Source organism: Lactuca saligna, chromosome 3 (assembly GCF_052625555.1).
Source record: "Lactuca saligna cultivar CGN05327 chromosome 3, ASM5262555v1, whole genome shotgun sequence".
Taxonomy (NCBI): domain Eukaryota; kingdom Viridiplantae; phylum Streptophyta; class Magnoliopsida; order Asterales; family Asteraceae; genus Lactuca; species Lactuca saligna.
The window spans coordinates 139,431,281-139,441,260 of NC_136419.1; the positions used below are offsets into that span (position 1 = coordinate 139,431,281).

The 9,980-nt window shown below is 32.8% G+C and overlaps 1 non-coding gene across 1 annotated transcript; it reads right to left on the bottom strand.

Moving 5' to 3' along the window:
- Window positions 1-5,119: 5,119 nt before the first annotated feature.
- On the bottom strand, window positions 5,120-5,222 carry LOC145038093 (U6 spliceosomal RNA). The gene has a single exon (XR_013679162.1). It is a non-coding gene; the product is annotated as a U6 spliceosomal RNA (small nuclear RNA).
- Between the last annotated feature and the right edge of the window lie 4,758 nt (window positions 5,223-9,980).

A 9,980-nucleotide genomic window follows, 5' to 3' on the forward strand; every position in this document is an offset into this window, starting at 1 on the left:
AATCTTGAGACATGGTTATGGATGAAGTTGGAAACTTTATCCATTTAAACATCATGTTGATACAAATCTAAAGGTTGGAGAATTGGGCTTAATGGATTAACTTGAGAAAGAATCACTTTAGGGTCCCTTTGAGACTTAAAATTTAGATCTTGATGGTTTCGACCTTCCTAATGGATAACTTTGGAAAATTTATCCATGAAGTCCTTGGAATGGATCAGATCTAAGCTTTGGAGCTCTTACAATAAGAAGAAAATAGATTAAGCTCATTTGAGCAGCTCAGACCAGTCCCCGCAACGTGGCCTTAGGTTGGTACGACATGGCAACTTGGGATTAGCAACTATTCTTGCATTTTGTGCCCACAACGTGGCCAAGGAAGGCCATGACGAAGGGGGCTACTATTTGGGAAGTTTGACTTTTACTTTGATCGTTGACTTTTTGACCAATATGACTTTTGGTCAAACTTGTGTAGAATTGAGCTTTTAGGTTAGGGTTGGTTTCGTTTTGGCTATAGGAAGCTTGGGATAGATGTTATATTACCAAGGTAGCTCTTAGGCTTCTGTTGAATAGTTATTATGAGTTACTTCACTGTACTCATGGGTCGAAGGCACCAATGCCAACCCACTGGATTATATTTGTAGGATGATAGCTATCTTTGTGACACTTACTCTTATTCTGTATTTGCGACTCTTCCTGATCTGATTGTATGCTTAGTTGTTGGAGTGAAAAAGACCCCATAATGCTTGGAAAAGATCGAAAGGGGTGAAATAGATCCATTACCGGTTGAAAGAGACCGAAAGGGGTGAAATAGGCCCAATACCGATTGAAAGAGACCGAAGGGGGAGAAATAGACCCAATACCAGTTGATAGAGGTCGAAGGGGGTGGAATAGACTCAGTACCGTTGAACAAGACTAAAGGGAGTGAAATAGACCCATTTATCTTTTGACTATTATATATGGATGGTATGGGGTATTTTGGGGAACTCACTAACATTTGTGTTTATCGTTTTATATTTATGATTTTAGGTACTTCTGGTTTCAAATGAAGAGCCCAGCTTGATCGCAACACGTCCCATGGACATTTATTATGCCTTGAGTATTTATGATTTTACTATGATCTTATGCCCGACAATTGGGATAATAAATGAATGTTTTTGACTTATTTAAAAATGAGATTTTTACTTGGTATTTTTGGGGCGTTACACATGACATGGCTCATGTACTTTCCGATAAAAAGTCATGGTTGCAACTTAATTACTATGATTTTGGATCGTTAAAAAAACAAAAAAAAAATGGCAATTTAAAATATTTGGTGTTTTTACTTTTTACTACTTTTTTAAAATTACAATAGTCAGTCATAATGAAACTTACGAGTCCACCAGGGTAAACTATAAGCCTTAAACTGCCGAATTTTTTTGACATTTCACCCAATGACATAGCTCTTACATCTCTTGTACAATTATATTAAGATTGAACTTCAAATATCAACTATAATGGTAAAACAAAAATCATTAATTTATACAAACCACTTCTTGAAGTTTCAAAGGAGGTCCAGCAGTGACTTCCAATGTGGTAAAAATTCCTCTGTCGATACTGGTTTAGGATAGAAAAAAAAAATATTATTGTAGGAAGCCATATATTATCTTCAACTTGTGCAACTAAAAAAAGTCAAACATTAACTAATTGTATATGTTGTACTATTGTAGAATGAGGAAGCATAAGAATATACTAAGCCGGTGCCAAACATATATGAGATATCAAGAATTGCAACATTCCTACTCGGACCAAGATTTACCACTTCAACTGGGTATAGAACCTAAATCATTAAAAACAAAATTTTCAAATATTTATTATAAATAAAAAAACAAAATAATATAAGGATTCAATACCTGTGTTCCACTGATCGTCGAGGTATAACTTCTGTTACTGATTAGACCTCCAATTTTAAATGAGATGGAGGCACAACCACTACATGAACTAAAGTAAGTGAAGAAGTAGTTTTGTTTCCTAAAAAGAAGGCTAGGTGACCTTATGAACTCGCCAGTATGCTTTAATACCAATCTACAATAATAATATTTAAGCAGAAAAAAACAATTAATAAAATATATAATACATAAATTATCTTATTACTAGTTGAACATAAGGATCTTCTTATATCACTCCACTATCATTAAGACACAAGGCATGAAATCTTTCTATAGTGTCTCTTATTGGATGTGAGTTTGTCAACAGACATTTGAAATATATATAAAAAATGATAGATATAAAAAATGAGGATAGGACATGTGATAGGCAGTAGTACCTTTACAAAATTATCTTTCTCTTTAATACGTACAACAGCTAATGCATCGTCTTCACTTAGGGTTAGGGCAATAGGAGGAGGAGGTCTCTTTCAAAGAACAAAAAAAAAAAAAAAAAAAACAGGAGCAGGAGGCGCTTTGGTAGCCATTGGCGTAAAAATACCTCCAAGAATATTTGGCCCTACATGTGAAATTCCCTTAGCTTGAGTTGACTTTTCGTTCACACTCACAAATTTATGGTCAATGGTGGGGATTTTAACCAAAACAAGTTGGGAGACTTGTGGAGGTTCATTTGAAGGTCGCTGATATACCACCACTAAAGGATTAGAAGACTATTGTTGTGTGCGTGACTTGATAGCACTTAGCTCTGCGGTATATTTTTAAAAGTATTTAGGGAAAGAAATATGCAGATTCAATCATATACAAATAATCAAGCCTAAAAGTATCAACATTCTCTCATTCACCATCAAAATGAAATGGAAGAGCCAATGATTCTTTGACAACTAATTCGGTTTTGCTAGCTTGTGGTATGAGTTCACATTTAGGGGAAGGCATTTCACTAAATTTTACAAAAAATTCAAGTAAAATCCATTCAAATTCCATAGTCTTCTGATTGTCTAGCATTTCTTTGAGATTTGTTGCATGAATATTTACTTAAAGGCATATGCTTTGGCACTTCTGTGACATCTATTGTTGAGGTGGGGAAAGGAAAACATAATTAGTATCTGTAAAAATTGTTACCAAACCAACAAACAATCAGATGCAGGACCAAATATCCTTAAGATTAAAAAAACAAATAAATAATTACCAAAATAACAATATAAAAAAAAAAAAAAAAAAAAAAGACAAATTTACCCTTTTTATGTATTTGTAAAAATATATCACCAGATATGCAATAGATTCCTTTTTTACTGATATTGTATGTTCCTCTTTGAGTAGAAAAGTAGATATGCATTCAACCCACTCATTAGGCAAATTTGAAAACCTAAAATACTATAAATGCAAATGAAAAATATAATTTATGAGAATAATTATGTACATGTAAAAATAAGATAATTAAGAAAATAAATTTATACCTATTATAACCGATAAACCTAAAACCATATAATAGTTTGGAGAGACTTTCATAACTGATGTCAACACTGCTACACCAGCAATTGTGAAAGAGAAATTCTAATGAACCGCATTCTCCCACATGAACCTATAAGGGTAAAATAGACATTTTCTCTCGTTCAATTGGTTTATTCAATCTAGAAAGGAAACAAATTTTATGTAGCTAATAGTTAACACCATACGTAAAAATAGGACTAGCAAATCAAAGCACTAGTAGTGGACTAGTGGGAGAGAGTGCACATTTTAAACCACTGATAGTCAATACTCATTACTATATGTAAAAGCGAGTATAACAGATGAATGATGTAAATATAGGTTTAGATGATCCTAGCTGTAAAAACAAGTCTCACAAGTTCAACCAACATTTCTTAAATCTATCATCTTGAAATTTGAATTGGTCATCACATATTATACATTTAATAACAAGTGAAAAATTTAAGTGATATAATCAACTTCTCAAAGGGCTTTATAAGATGATTATCAAAATGAAATTGAATAGGAGACTATTCTTTGACAAAAGTGATATTTGAAAACAAGTGACAAAAGAGAGATTTGAACATAATAATATTAAAGAAAGGAAAGGAACATATGATCATATGTTACAACGTAAAGAAATATTACCATCTATTCTAGATAAAGTACCAAGTCTATTTAGTATATCATTTTCTTTGGACTTAGGTGCATCTTCACAGGTCAAATGAAATCAAATGTTAATTCAAATAATTGATTAGTAATCAAACAAGGGATAATGACTTAGAAGGGTAATAAGATTTTCAGTTTGTCTGTATTAGGTTACTAAGGTTTTTATTATTATTTTTATTATTTTTATTATTTTTATTTTTTATGTGCGTATTAGACCAATATGGTCGTTATTACCATTTAGAAAGAATCTTTTTTACCGGTTGTAACCGGTAAAAAGGATTATTTTTAAACGGTAATAATGACCAAATTGGTCTAATATGCACAAAAAAAACCTTAGTGACCTAATACGGACAAACTGGAAACCTAATTACCCTCCTAAGTTATTAACCCTAATTATTTAGAAAACATGCTTATTAATCAATGTGACTGACTTGTTTGATTGAAAATTGTTGCTTCCATTTAAAATTATCTCACAACCTTTCCAATACTTCTAAGTCCAAAAACTCATATGATTGATGATCTTTATTACATAAATATGTAATATTTTATCAATAACTTGTTTTTTATCATTTAATTGTTTACATGAACACATCCATATGTACAAATACAATTTCATTTTGATACCTCCCATCAATGTCTCCATTCGATAACGAATGAAAATGTAAAACCAATAGGGACCTGAAGAGGATGCCTATTATCAATTATTTTATAAAAAGCAAAACCACAACATGAACTAAGAAACTGAAGTTGCAAAATTAATCAAAAATCAGCACATAAATAAACACATACAGACTATATACAACACATAAACGCAAGTTTATAAAGCATTAAACTTAATGATAGGAAAAGTAAAAAACTTAAAGGAGACTTTATAAAAAGAAAGATCACCCTTACTTGCCACAAATGATTGAAGACATCAACAAGAAAATCAATCTGACCATAGAATCCACATGTTGTCTGATCATGACTTCAGTAAATGAACTACCGAAACGTAAGAATTGCAATTGAACTCTATTAGTATTTGTAAATGGAATTAGGGTTCCATAGAAGACAACGAAGAGTTTAAAATTTTTTTGGACCATTTCTCGATTTGTGTGTGTTATCCTTGCGCAGGGACCATGCTAATCTTCTCTGTATAGTTCCAATTTTATTGTATGTTCCCAAAGGGACGACTATAGATGAAGTTCTTTTTCGTATAGAGGAATAGCAGGTTATATGGGACGACGCGAGTTCTAAACGAACTAGTTTACTGTTGATGGTCATATATTCTCAATGTCTTTAAATTTAGGGTTAATGACTTAGGAGGGTAATTAGGTATCCAGTTTGTCCGTATTAGGTCACTAAGGTTTTTTTTTTTTTTTTTTTTTTTGCGTATTAGACCAATATGGTTGTTATTACCGTTTACAAATAGTCATTTTTACTGGGTAACACCGGTAAAATGACTATTTCTAAACGGTAATAATAACTATATTTGTCTAACACGCACAAAAAAAACCTTAGTGACCTAATACGGACAAACTGGAAACCTAATTACCGTCCTAAGTCATTATCGCATCGAACAACTCAACAGGTACAAAGCTACAAAATGATGATCGAATTAATAAAAAATGATGTCTTGAGTTTATTAAAAGTTGAACCTTTACTTCAAAAGCATGAAAGACTTTCTTAATGAAACCTAATACAAGATCCTAGTCCTAAAACAATAATAAATATAGTTCAATGATAAAACAATAATCCAACTGATTATACACACACATCATAAGTCAAATACAATACCTTGAATTCAACACAAGTCTTGGAAGGTTCTTAGATGGATCGCTTTCAGGATATTTTGTGACCAAGGTCTTTTGGTTGTGTCATCGAACTAAGCATCGATCTTGATTGCAGTTGATGGACAAGAAATACGAAGGAGGAGGAGAGAGAAAGATGAATATAAATGCAAATAGCCATTTCATTCACGCCATATATGGAAAAAAATACATCACTTCTAATTGCGTCTCCTGTCTCAATCTAAGATATAGACCCTAAACCTAGGAAAAATATAAATCGCAAAAATCGCCTAAAAATGAAATCAAATCCACTTGGTGGAAGGCGAGATGGACCTGAAGGGTCGTTGACAATTAGAGGTGGATGAGGAGCAAATACCGCTTGTCGATTTTCTAAAGATTGATGAAAGATGGAAAGTGATCTTAGGGTAGAGGAGAACATGAGGCAGGTTTTTTTTTTATTTTTTGGGATTTTTTCCTATTTCTAGCTATTAACCAAGAAAAGACGTGTAATTTTTTGGGATTTTTTCCTGTTTGTAGCTATTAACCAAGAAAAGACGCGCGTTACCTAACAAAAATATAAAACGAAAATTAATTTTAGGGCATGCAAACATGTATGTCGTGTAACCTTCAAATTTTATACGACATGACATTTTTTGTGAAGCCCACATTTGTGTATCCTAAATTAGAGTGTGTCATAGTTTACATGTCATTAAAGGCATGTCTTCTAGTAGTGATCAAAACATTTCATGAACCATTTTTTTTGAAATGATGTACTTCTAAAAACCTATCAATATTTGACCCTCGTTTTTTCATGGTTTTTCCGGAGCGGTCATTGACTCAAATTAGAACGCCACCATGATTTGTGTTTGATGATTTTGTTATGTATTTGACTATTTAGAATGGAATTTGATGTAATTTGTTTTGAATACTCGATGTACACTTTAATCACTTGATAATTATGGTTGGTGTTTCTTGTACCTTCTGTTATGAGACCTTAGCCTGTCATACTCTGTTTTTCCACTTTAGCAGGGCGTGATATAATGACATGTTAATCTCATATTATGTTTATTTCAAATTCAACGATGAGAATGCACAGAGCATTGAACAAATGGTGAATCATCCATACAAAATTATATGGTCCCTAACTCAAGTTATGCTTTATATTCATGGGTTCCACATCATTCTCTACTTATACTCTCAAATTGACGTGACAGTTAACCACATGAGCTCCATGAAAATGTGAAACTTTGATGGATAATGTAAGATTCATTTTTACATAAATGAATTGTGAATTAACCATGAAAAATTGCATGGTTCCTGTCCCAAGTTGCACTTAAGATCCGCGAGTTCCACATTATTCTTAACTATACTCTAGATTTATGTTCCAGTTAACCATACAGACTCTATAAACATAAAATAAAGAAAATGTTGAATTTTTATGGAAAACATAAGATTCACATTCTATTTATAAAACGTGGTTTTATTTTATACTTTTAATGTGAATACTTTACCCTGACCATTATCATATCAAACCCTTTCGGTAACTTCATTCTCAAAATATAATAGGGTGGTGAGGACGGTAAGCGTGAATCATATTAAAAATTGATCTCATTAGGAATAATAAAGACCTCCTTAAACCCCAACGTTAGATTGGCAGAGCCTAGTCATGGTAATACTAACAATATTTAAATATGTTAGGACACATGTTGTAAATTTCTAATACATATAGTAGATACTATTCTAACACGTGTAAGGGTTAAATTCTAAAGCTCTTTAATTTTAGTTGTCTAAAATTAATTCTAATTAATTAATTAATTAATTTCTAGGACGCAATATAAAAATTAACAATTCATAATGGGTAATATTTAAATTTATATATCTCCATTATAAACAACATTAAATATTCTAATTTAATCACCATTTAAATAATATTAAATAAATATTCAAATTCAAATCACTATTAAGTAATATTTTATTTTTGTAGATTTAAAAAATTCTAAATTTGGTAATTATCCATATTACTAGTATTGTAATTTGAAATTTGAAACAAAAAAGGAAAATGTTGGGTGTTAGTTGTTGCATTATTGGGTTGTTTTATATTTACTCCAATATGTATACGATTTGGGTCTTTCCAGCCATCTTATTAATTAGGGTATATGTTTATATAGTGCATGCATGCACCATAGTATGTTAATGTTTTTATCTTTGGAAACTATTTGTAAACCCTAGCACGCCTCTATAATTGAAATTCTTCCTCAAGTTCAGCTAAGGCGTGACTTTTAATCATTCAACATCTATTTGATTATTATTGTGTGATTCTTATACCTATTTGAATCTTATTGATCTTTAAGATTTTAATCTCTAAAATTGGTATCAAAGTAGGAGACTGTGAAATATATACGCATCTCTTCTGTTATAAGAAGCTATTAGGGTTTCCGTTGATATTAGATCTTTCTCAGTCGTTATCTCTGTGTTCTTGACGTTGTTATTGCAATCTTAATAATACCCTAAGTTTTTACACATCTGATTCTGAAACAAGTTTCAAAGATCTTGTTAAAATGTCCCAGCGATTAGGAAATCCGGGCTCTTCACTTTAAAGATTATGTCTTAGTTTTAGAATATAATGGTTACTTGATGTGGCAAGCCATTACTATTGGGGCTTTTGTTCATTCTGGAACAAGAAGGGTGATTAAAACCCAGACCGACCTCAATCGACTTTTTCTTAATATTAAAGAAGTTCCTCAAGATGTGAGAGACAAGCAACTTTTTCTGAATATTAAAGAAGTTCCTCAAGATGCAGAGCAACATTAAAGCAATGAGAATCATTAGATTCGCATTGCACGCTTATACGTTTCGTCTTGTGAGTTCGTATTATACTGCCAAAGCCATATGGGACCGACTTAAAGAGCTTTATTCGACAGACACATATCTGGAGCATTCTACTATTAAAGAAGTTCCTCAAGATGCAGAGCAACATTAAAGCAATGAGAATCATTAGATTCGCATTGCACGCTTATACGTTTCGTCTTGTGAGTTCCTATTATACTGCCAAAGCCATATGGGACCGACTTAAATAGCTTTATTCGACAGACGCATATCTGGAGCATTCTACTCAAATGCTTTTGTTGTCTGAATTTGGTGCTTTCGCGCAAAAGGCTGATGAAAATCTACATCAAGCATTTAATCGCTACAATCATCTTTAGAGCACGATGATGAAGCACGAGATTGGAAGGGAAATCATCGAGCAGAAGGTAACATTCATGAATGGATTAAGGTTGGAATGGATGGCAGTGGTTTCAATGGTGAAAGCTCCCGAGCAGTTCAGAAATTACACCTTGGCAAATATCATAGGGATCTTGAAGTTACACGAAAGTGAAGTGACCAAAGAAATGAAAGTTGTGTCTGCCATGGGTACGTTGGCTCTATTTGCAAAAGGAAAGCAAGTTGCAGATGATGATGTTGAGTATAACCTTTCTGACTGTGAACTCACAAATGAAGGGTTCGTTATAGTGGTGTCGAATCCTAGGAGATTTGCAAAGAAAAAGTTTCCCTCTAGCAAAAACCAAAATTGGCAGGGAAGCTATATCTCAGAAAGGTGAAAGAAGATAAAGTGAATAGCTTCGAGAAGGAAGAAGATAAGAAAGAGAAAAAGCTTTTAGGCCATTCAGGTTATGATTGCAAATATTGTCACGGTAAGAATCATTTGGCAAAGGAATTCATATTGAGGAGAACGAACGAGAATAAGGTTGGAGAGGATGATGAGGCGTACCATCTTCGCAAGATTGAGCAAATCAAGCATAAAAGGAAATTTGATAGTGCTATGCCTGCATTGGTTATACATGTAAATAATGATGAAGATGAGTTTAGTGGAACGGAAGTGTGATCCACTGATTTAGAGGATGAAGAAGTTAGAAAGCCCACTCATGGAAAAAGCTTTGTGGAAAATGAAGAGGGTTCGCATACAGGTGGAAAATGCTTTGTGGTGACAAATGGCATGTCAACGATGCGATGGTATGCTACTGATGAAGGACAAGGAGAAGCGAATGGAAAAAGAGATGACAACTGCTTTGTTGCGAAGCCAATTATTATGCAAATAAGCGAATATGATCAGCTGATTAATAAGGTACATTCCATTCTTGAATCTCTTAATGTTCCTTTA